Source organism: Misgurnus anguillicaudatus, chromosome 14 (genome assembly GCF_027580225.2).
Source record: "Misgurnus anguillicaudatus chromosome 14, ASM2758022v2, whole genome shotgun sequence".
NCBI lineage: Eukaryota > Metazoa > Chordata > Actinopteri > Cypriniformes > Cobitidae > Misgurnus > Misgurnus anguillicaudatus.
Genome location: NC_073350.2, coordinates 8,544,613 through 8,554,573, shown reverse-complemented (window position 1 = coordinate 8,554,573; position 9,961 = coordinate 8,544,613). Strand labels below are relative to the sequence as shown.

Sequence of the window (9,961 nt, the reverse complement as noted above, 5' to 3'; positions counted from 1 at the left end):
CGGCAGAGTGAAATAATGATATGTGCCTTCATTCATTGGAAATTGCTCGTATGTGCCTTTTGTTCTGCGGATTATCGCTCCGGTTCTGATTGAGGCCAAGTTGAGGGGGAAAAAAAGAAGAAAAATCTGCACTCTTTTTCTTTTTGATGCGAGCTAGAATTACAGTGAGCAAATATCTGCAGTCATTGGCTGGCGAGGCCGGCCTGCCCACAGCATGAGGGATTGTGTCTTCACTCTGTGTCCCAATAAGAACCATGTAGCCGTTTAAATCCAATGGAAAATGGCCAAAAGTGGTACATACTAAATAAATAATTCCTCCTCAGCTTTGCCTAATCGTCTTCCGTAACAGACTTTGCTTGGGTCGTACTGATGATAATATGTCCATGTGATTATTTTCTCTCTGACTCCGGATCCGTGTAATCCACTGCTCCGCTTCCGGGTTTTCCACGCCGCCGCTTTCTCACAGCTCAGCTCGGATCGCGCAGAGAGAAATCCGTCAGCCGCGGGCCGCTCGCTCTCCGGCTGGACGGGACTCAGCAAACCCAGACAAGACGCGCGAAAAGGACTGAAATAAATCAACTGAGGACTGCGCTCATTTGTTTTTCTTGCTTGTTTTTCTGACTCGCGCACAGGTCCGTGTCCCCTGTTTCTCCTCCAGCAGGACTCTCCGTATCCCCGCATCCCTTCATCCCAGCGCGGCGGAGCGCAGAACTGCGCGCTCGTCTGCGGGAATGTGAGCGCTCGCTCTCAGACGCGTCCCGTGTGAGCGGAGCATGTGTGCGGTGTGCGCCGAGACGCGCTGTTCCTCTAATTATGAGACCTGCTTGTATTGCCTGAACGATTCATGAAAGTTTGCATCTGATTTTTATTCAACCTTATCCATTCACTCACTTAAAGGTAAGAGCCTTTTTTTGTTAACCATCATGACGCGCTTATATACTTCTTGTAAACCCTGTTGCTCTTTGCTCTAAAGTGGCTGAATATCAAGTTTGGGTTGGTTAGACACAAACTTTTCACGCTAAAGACTCAAATAAATGACATTTTGTGCTTGTTTGTAATATGCATGCTTACATGCACAGTCGACAATGATAGTCTATAGTTTTTGCGTATTTATATATAAAATAAATGGTCATATATATATATATATATATATATATATATATAGTCTTATTAATGCATTGCATTTACATTGTCCAAGTCCCAAAAAGTATTAGAAGAGTTAGATTTCAGCTAAATGACTCCAAAGGAACAAAACTGCTCTGTTCGGAGTAATTAAAATGATGGAAAGGGGGAGCATGGCTAATTGAGAAATGGTTAATCAAAACACAACCAGATGTGGATTGATTTGGTCCGCTGCCATTTCTCTCTTTGTCTTGCACTATTTCTCTCTTTCCTTCTCTCTCTTTGAATGGAAACTATTAGTGTGGGAAGAGGGAGAGATCTGGTGGTCTTCAAATAAATCCCATAGAGATATTTCATTCCATTGGAAATCTTTAAAGGTGTCGTTGAAGTCTGCACACTTGAATTTATTGTCACTGGCTTTTGCCTCTTATAACAAGCGCGTAGTGACCCACATTAACTGTTGAACTCAGTAAAGCTTGACTTGGGTTGTTAAATTGAGGTCTTGTGTCTATAATTAAAAGCAATTTCGGTCTCGTTTTGCTCGTTTTTACCTCCTCGGGATGATTGATGTGAAAAGAATGGTTCAGCGTGCACAGCGGTGATGGAGAGCTAACTGGGGACCTGTAAGAACTCAGCGGTGTTTGAATTATCCGAACCTGACTTTCTCTAAGTCTAATGTTGGACGCTTGTGAGCAGTCGCTGTAAAATTAGATCCTTTAACCCTACATTCATAATTAATCCGCACCCGGGCCCCGGTGCCAACAATGAGATGAACCGAATCCGGTCGGTGGCACTTCTCTGCCCGAACACACTCTCATCTGCTGTGGTACGAGCGTCATGCTGAAGAGTAAAGAAATCAGGCGTACAGTACGTACATTGCTTGTAATTACATGTAATTAGTGTGTAATTACGTGTGCCACCGATAATTACACTTTATCCATTGTTATTACTATAGTAATTCATAATAATAGCGTGTGATTTTCTTTTAAGGACGCTGTAATGTAAAATGTTGCCAAAACATTGAACAAATCAGGGTAGTTTCAGATTAATCACCACCATAAGTCAGTCAAAAAATGAAGTCGCCTGAATTAAGTCTGTAGATGAAGTATTTTGTAGTGAATTTATTATTAAGCTTAGTCAAATATATTCACGCTTAATTAAAAATGTAAACATTAGGAGTCGTTAATTACACACAATTAAAATTACAGCGTGCACTAAAACAGACTTTTCGACCCTAACAAAATATTAAAATTGCAGTGCGGTTTTGTAGTGAGTAACAATTTCACAGATTTAGTCGTTTTCGCATGCAGATGTGAAGTTTTACCATATGGCGTGCGGTTTTTGCTGTTTTCTTACATGTCACTGTTGGTGCTTTAAATAGACACTCTATGACCAAAAAAATGTTTCGAATGTGTATAAGTGTGAATGAACTCTGTTTGAAGCCGTACCATTAGCATTTCAAAGTGGCCTGAGCTCTATCTGAGCCCTGTGCTCTATTAGCTCCAGTCCAGGCCCTGAGATCAGGAGGGGCGAGAGGGGACCGTACTTCATTTCTCTCCGTCTTTGTGTTTGTGTGTGAAAACACTATCCCATCCCTTTCATTTCAAAGGCATATTTTCCTTGGCCCTGTTTCTTTCTGGCTCTCTTCCTGAATCAGAGCAATGAAAACAGCCAAACATGAGCGAGATTATGAGGTCCACCGGAGAACTTGCTTGGGTATTTTCGGTCGGGGCGAGAAAAATCGCCTTTTTTACATTGGCGGGGATGAATGAAACACCTACACGTATATTTGGCTCGCAAGTGTGTGGTTTAGTGTTCATGAGGGTCGTCTGTTACAAAGCCGAGCACAGTCTGGATATTCACGATTCGCTTTGTCTACATAGTCCCCTAAATATGATGTGAATTGAAATTCGGTTTTAATTTTGCGTATTGCTTTATTTGTGTGTTTCTTTATTCTTTGTCTTAAGAGAGACCGATCATATAAGCGGTCATATAATCGCTTCTATTTTCAAAGAACAATAATCCGATTTTGTCGGTATTTTAAAAATGTGATCCATGGCCCCATCCTCTGATATCAGTACCATCAACATATGGAGAATATAATGAGAGACATGTGGAGAGCATTTCACTGCGTACAGTAACGTGTAAAACAGGAGCATTGTGCCACCTTACACAAAGACAAACAGAGCGTCCTTAAATCACACCACAACCCTGAATCATGAACATTGCAAGCTTTGGTTGTAAGCATTTAAGTACTTTTATTTAAAGGCTGAGAACATTGTTTTTGTGTGCGTGTGTGTTTTGTGTAATGCCATTGTTAGAGCGTTTGCATAGACGTATAGATAATTCGGCGTACCATCAATCTTTGCATATATATTGCCACTTTCGTTTACAACAACTTTTCAGATTTTCAGATGCTCGGATACTTTAAGGCATAAAGACGGCCTATTCAGCACATTCACGTGTAATTCAGTACTTAAGGCATAGCTGTTCCTTTAAAAAACGCAGTGCATATGCTGTGGTTACTAAGCGAACAATAAAATAAAAAATACTTAGCCTGTGTAAGAATCTCAAATAAGATTGTTGTTTTTGATTCGGTGGTGTTTACAGAGTGTCGTGCTGCGCTGATAAACGCTCACCAATTTGCAGAGGATAAACAGCCCTGTAACACGTGGAGTTTTATGTAAAGTTCAAATGCCTTGGCGTTTTACGGCGGTTTCTATGTTACGATCAGTAATCAACGAAAGGCAGGGCGCCTTCTCTGCCATTTTGTCAAAGCGTTTGCTTCTGCGTGCGAAAGGTTTTGTGTGACAGTGGGACGGCAGAGACTTTATACACAGGCTGCCATTTTAATCAGCTACAGGCGGTGGGCAGCACAGCACTTACAGGACACACATACACTCAGTCTGCATACATACACCCAATCAATTTATTTTTAAATCTTACATTTACAGTTAAATCCGAACAAAATGAAATTTGGATTAAAATAATGTTTTTTTATATATATATATATATAAACAAATACATAATAATAATTATTTATTTAAAATATAATAATATTAAAGTACAAATAATAATAATAATTGTTGTTATTATTTTAATTGTATTTTAAGCTTTTGTTGTGGCATTGTTTGCTGTTTCTGCATTTATAAAATATCATTTTGGCATCATGCATTGCACCCAATTAGCATTTATTGATACTCGCTAGTTTTATTTACATGTAAATGAAGTCCGCCGACTGATTTGTGATATTTTATTTTTAAGTTCAGAACTGCACAAGCGTTTTGTGTCCACACAGGGGGCATTAGTTTGCTATATCCCAAGATACAATGCTATTTAGAAAAAAATAGAAAAAAATCAATTTCTCCATCACAGAGGAGAATGCAGAAACCCAGGTACAGGGTAAACAGTATCTGTGAATAGAGAGAGAGAGAGAGAGAGAGAGAGAGAGAGAGAGAGAGAGAGACAGCACAGTTGTCTGGTAGCAGAAGGATTGTGTCTCGGGTGGCTTACTGAGGGACGCTTGAAAGGCCCATTTTAAAGCAGACACACCTGTTATTTAGGGGCGCTGGCGGGAGATGTTCAGTGGCTACGGTGACATTTTCACTTCTGTAATTCACCTGTAAGAAATACTGGAAAGTCAAGAATTAGGTGCACACAAACTTTTAGTGAACAGGGATTAGACTAGTCCTTGACTAAAATAAATGTAAGAGCTGTCCAAACTGAAAACAACTTGCATAGACATATCTTAAAATACATCAGTGCCCTTTGTGTTTTGCCTCAAACTGCACACAAGTAATGTTTTTAGTAAGGCATGTTTGATCAAACTAGTTATATTTCCTAATTAAACTAAGGCCTAGTCATAGATTAAGCTAATCCCTGTCCAGGAAGCTTAGTGTTTTACTTTCATCAGGGCTCCAGACTAACTTTTTTCACTAGGAGCACAGTGAACCCCAACTGAAAATGTTAGGGGCGCAACCAGAAAATTTAGGGGCACATACCGTAAATCAACATGCTAACCAAATATTCACATTTCTATTAAGTAATACACTGTATTACTTTGATGATAGATGCAGAAAGTACAATGTTCTGTTTTAAATATAGTGTCACATCACAAAAAAAAGGTCAAATTTACTGGTCGCACATGTGTGACTGGATGTAAAATTCAGTGGCACACTCTCAAATTTTGGTGGCAAAATGCGACCATTTGGTGGCAGTCTGGAGCCCTGTTTCATTATTTTATTTCAAATATAATCGTCGTCATTCTTAACTTTTACTAACTTACCTTATATTTACACACATCATTCGGACACACCTACTACTTTTTTATTATTACATTTTATACATTTTTTTAAGTCATCAAATTATGAAAAAAAACACACACATTGAAATGCAGTTATGTTGTTTAAAACATGTTATACAAACCCAAATTCAATTAGTTTTGCTTATATTACTGTGCCCCAACTTCAGAAATCCATAGACGCGGTGTATATTTGAAGTAAGTGAGTGTCAGCAAATGTTTTTATGAACATAAACATAATTTCAGTCAAGTGTGTCCAATGGTTTGATTGTTAGCGCACATTCTTACCCTAAAAAGTTGAACAATAATTAAGCCGTTTCCTGCGGACCCCACTAATCCTTAGATAACTAATCTAATCTAATCTGGGGTTAACAGGAAGTGGTATGTTACAAACATTCACAGGTCAGAGGTCAGACTTATCATGCGTGGGTCATGTGGTATTTTATCAGGTCGGCTATAGCCGGAGCTTTGTGTTCCTGGATCATCTGACTTCCTGATGTAGATAACACCTCTTTAAATAATCTGGCTATGTGTTGAACCGGACCAGGTGCTGATTTACCACACATGCTGGTTTACAATCAATACTGCTCACAGTATACTGTGTAATATATAAAATATGTTACCCTAAAAACCTTATCTGACCCTTAAAAATTACTTTGTGGGTGTAATCCAGTAGAGTCAAGTTGAATTTGTCTTATTAAAAAATAATACCGCACAAAGCACATTTATTTTGGTCACCTGCCAAAACGTTATTACAGCGTAGATCCAGATCTTGACTAGATCATACAGAAAATGATAGCAAAACAATTCAAAGCATGCAAGAATTAAATATTTTGTGGTTGGTATACCAGAGGCTTTTTACAGGTACAAAAGCTAAAATCCTGTGACATCAGATGGTGATGTTTTTGATTACCAGAAGAGACCGCAGGATTTAGTTTGTGGTTGACTTGATGTTGACCACCTACAGCTGATCTTTGACCTTTGTCTTCATGTACTGTTGTGCTGATTAATCTCGGGATTTCAAACAGGATACTGTTCCTAAATCAGCACTTTGAGGTTCTTCCGAGTCAAAGTCTTCATTAGAATTCAATCAATCTAAACTCAGATGTGTAGTTTATTAAGACGTGAGGTCGTTTGTGCAGGTCAGCGGTGCACACTGATTGGATAATCAGTCTGCGACTGACACCTGACAACTCCGCCCCCATTGATCTTCTGAGGAAGCCGACGGACACGTTTCGTAAGATGACGAATAATTGAATTCGGACAAACGTCGAGTTAATTACTTTAAGGTCCCGCCGTTCATCTTTCCTCTAGTGCTGATGTGCTCAATACAAACAGCTTTCAAGTGTCTCTCTTGCTCTGGCAGCTGACACTTACCTGGCCGTTCGGCTCGTATGCGGCTTGTGTGTGCCTATTTAACCCAATGCATCAACTGTGGCGGGTTGAGAAATGACAGCTGTAATATTTACTGCCCGAACAAACTGTATTTATGCATATAAATCCTTATATTTCTGCCATCGGTGTGGGAGTCCTGGGATAGATTGTTCAAAGCAAATCTTTTGCAAAATGTAATTTTCATCCTACCTACAATCCGAGCTTCACCTGACACATCATTTCTCGAGGTGAAGAAATAATAATTTACCTTATTCACTTCCTTAATATCTGGTTTTGGACTTGCAGTGAAAGATTTTCAGTGCACTGTATGTTATTACGATCACCTTTTATGAAATTTTGCCTTGCCCCCGAATCCGCTGATATCCCCGTGGCTATTGGTTTTTGTGATGTGAACACCGTTGTATGTTGACTTAAACAAATTAATGCCATACTAGGGCTTCACCTTTGAGGGAAGATCTATGGAGAGCATTTTTAACCGTGATAACCGGCCTCTCTTTGAGCATCTCGCAGCATCTTTATTTGATGTGTAATTTCTTTTTTGTTTTTTTGATCCGGTACAGAGGATAGGAAATGATGCAGAAATGAATGGGATGGGTACATGACACAAACAGTAATCAAACTCACATCTCTCGCTTGAGCAGCGCTGCACTACGTAGCTACAGCACGCGTGCAGTCCCGCAGCACCGAGCGTAATTCGCAGGGTTAATCGGCAGATGACATAAGCCAGGCTTTCAAAACATCAGGCTGCTATAATGACCACAGTCTGAACAGATTCGGTGAGGGCAGAGGTCAGTGCTTAATGCATGCGTCACATAAAATGACCAGTCGGGCCTGAATGGAAAGCCGCAACAAAGGCAATGAGAGGGAGATTTATATGCGCATGAATTGTATGTTATTTTACCGCTTTCATTCCACTTAAGATCTGATTTGTGTTACAATCTTGACTGTTGTTGCCCAAGTCCTCAAATTTTAATTATCCATAGAGTATTTTAGCCACATGGCAGTTTTGATATCTTCGGTTTGTCGCACCTGCTGAAATGCCTCCGATCGCCAAAAAACTGTGATGCGTCAAACACTTCCTAATGGCATTTGCATAAACTCGCACATGTCTGGTGTGAATTTCGTCCCGGTTAACACAAACAGTGGTGGGGCAGCTTGTCTAGCACCATGCACAAGAGAGTTATATGACACTCGACACAGATCTCACATGATATCTGCTAAAATGTAGTTCTCAGATTTGAGATTTGACTTTTGCGTGTACAAATCAAAATGTGTGTCACGAAAACCTTAAAGGGACAGTACACCTCAAAATTCTTTCATCCTTTACTCTCATTTACTCTCATAATCACGAGAGGAGACGTTTGGATGAGTGCTGATGCTCTTGTTTTGTTCAATACAGTGAAAGTGAATGGGGACCGAAACTATCGTCCAGTCACTAGCATTTCATTTTAATCAGATTTTGTCTTCAATGGATGAAAGAAGTGTCATTCGGGTAGTACTGCAAAGATTGTGGGTTTAATTCCCAAATAACATGTAGTGCTATAACATGCATTTAAAACAACACATGAGGGTGAATAAATAACCAATTAAATGTTTTTGATGTTATAATTAAAAAAATGTAACATTGTGTTATTTATTTAAAAAAAAGAACTGAACAGAAAGCCTCTCTATAGGACCTAATTAAAAGGCATATTTCTAGCGGCTATTGGCTCCAGTGATGGACAGCGATGCTTTATCTCGCTGGGCTGAACGAAGTACTTTCGACACACATTACTGTCCAAGCAGAGCGTTATGAGCCCAGGGGCCAAACAGCCCCGTCAGCCGAGCGCCCCCCCGTCACCGCTGCGGCTCCAGTGGTCTCCTTTGTTGTTCCCTGATAAGATCTGCTCACTGTTTGCTTCATCAACCTCCAGCGGTGTGTCTGGTTACTTCATTGCAATTAGAGGAAGAGAAAACACGTCCAGCTGAAGCATAGAAATTCTGGGTTTTCATTCAGAGAGTTCATACATTATGTCACTGAATACATAAAGAAAGAACGCTTTTATAGCACGGTTGATTTTCCAATCGCGCTTTCTGTCCGACGCACACAGTCGAATCGCAGGTTCCATCGAAGCAATTACCTTTGCTAAAGCCATACTAGGCTTATAATTGGATAATCTTGTATTGCTTTGGCTTAATTCATTCTGTTGCACCAAATGGTTTCCTGTCCTGAAAAACATGTTAGGAGCTCATGTTCTCAAAGAGGAACTCTCCAGTCTTCCGTCCTGAAACGTCGAGGTTCATGCACACTCAGGAATGTAACGGTGAACAGCCATTTTTTTCATCAGCCTCAGTTCCTCTTTAAAATTAGAAAGAAAGACAAAGCTATAAGACTCAAGATAAATAAACGAAATAAAATTATGCAAATGTATTAAATTATGAAGCAAATCTATTGATTGGTTTATTAATAAAGTTTATTGCTGAATATTCGAATATTATATGTAAGGTGTTTGAGAGTGTTGGGACATTGACTGTGGCAATAGTTTTATTTATTGCAATGCTAAACCTGACATGGATTTTGTGTGAATATCGACTAAAATTGTAGGCATTTTTACGTAGCTTTAAAAGACTCTGTATATAGCGCACAAATTATAAGGACGTTTTATTGTGCTTCTGAAAGCTTTAAAGACATGGTCACTATGTGCTGTTGTGGTGCGGAAAAGACTTCAACAATTCCCCCTTTGTGTTACACAAAACAAAAGCATATGGCTTTGAGAAGATAATGACAGAATGTACTTTTCTGTGTAAATGGTTTTTTTTAAGGACTGTTAGTAGCATTGTGTGACACCTTAGTAGAAATTCAGTCATTAAACTTTACTTTTGAATAAAATTGAACTCGCACTGACTTGTGGCCTCTCCAGAAGCGTATATAATCGCTCGCTCTCAACTCAGTGATAGGCCTGTCTTTAAATGTTTATACATTATCACTAAAAATCAATTTCTCTACAGAAAAACGATTGCGGTTTTGCCCTCCAGCTTTGTTGTAGTGAAGTTCCTGGTTATGATTCTTTTTATATGCACAAAGATGTACGCATTTAAAAGAATAATTAGCATACGGTGTGTTCATCCTTAATCTAACCTCTGATCAGGAAAGCGCTACTAGTT

The 9,961-nt window shown here is 39.5% G+C and overlaps 1 protein-coding gene across 27 annotated transcripts in view; it reads left to right on the top strand.

Moving 5' to 3' along the window:
• The first annotated feature begins 327 nt into the window (after positions 1-327).
• Positions 328-9,961, top strand: part of adgrl2a (adhesion G protein-coupled receptor L2a) — a 135,697-nt gene continuing 126,063 nt past the window's right edge. For 11 of the 27 annotated variants that reach the window (XR_008638708.2, XR_008638707.2, XM_055184411.2 and 8 more), the window contains exon 1: positions 329-897. The gene's annotated coding sequence lies outside the window, so the exon portion shown is untranslated. Of the gene's footprint in view, positions 898-9,961 lie in introns of all 27 variants that reach the window. The other 16 variants (XM_055184420.2, XM_055184419.2, XM_055184418.2 and 13 more) reach the window with 3 other exon arrangements.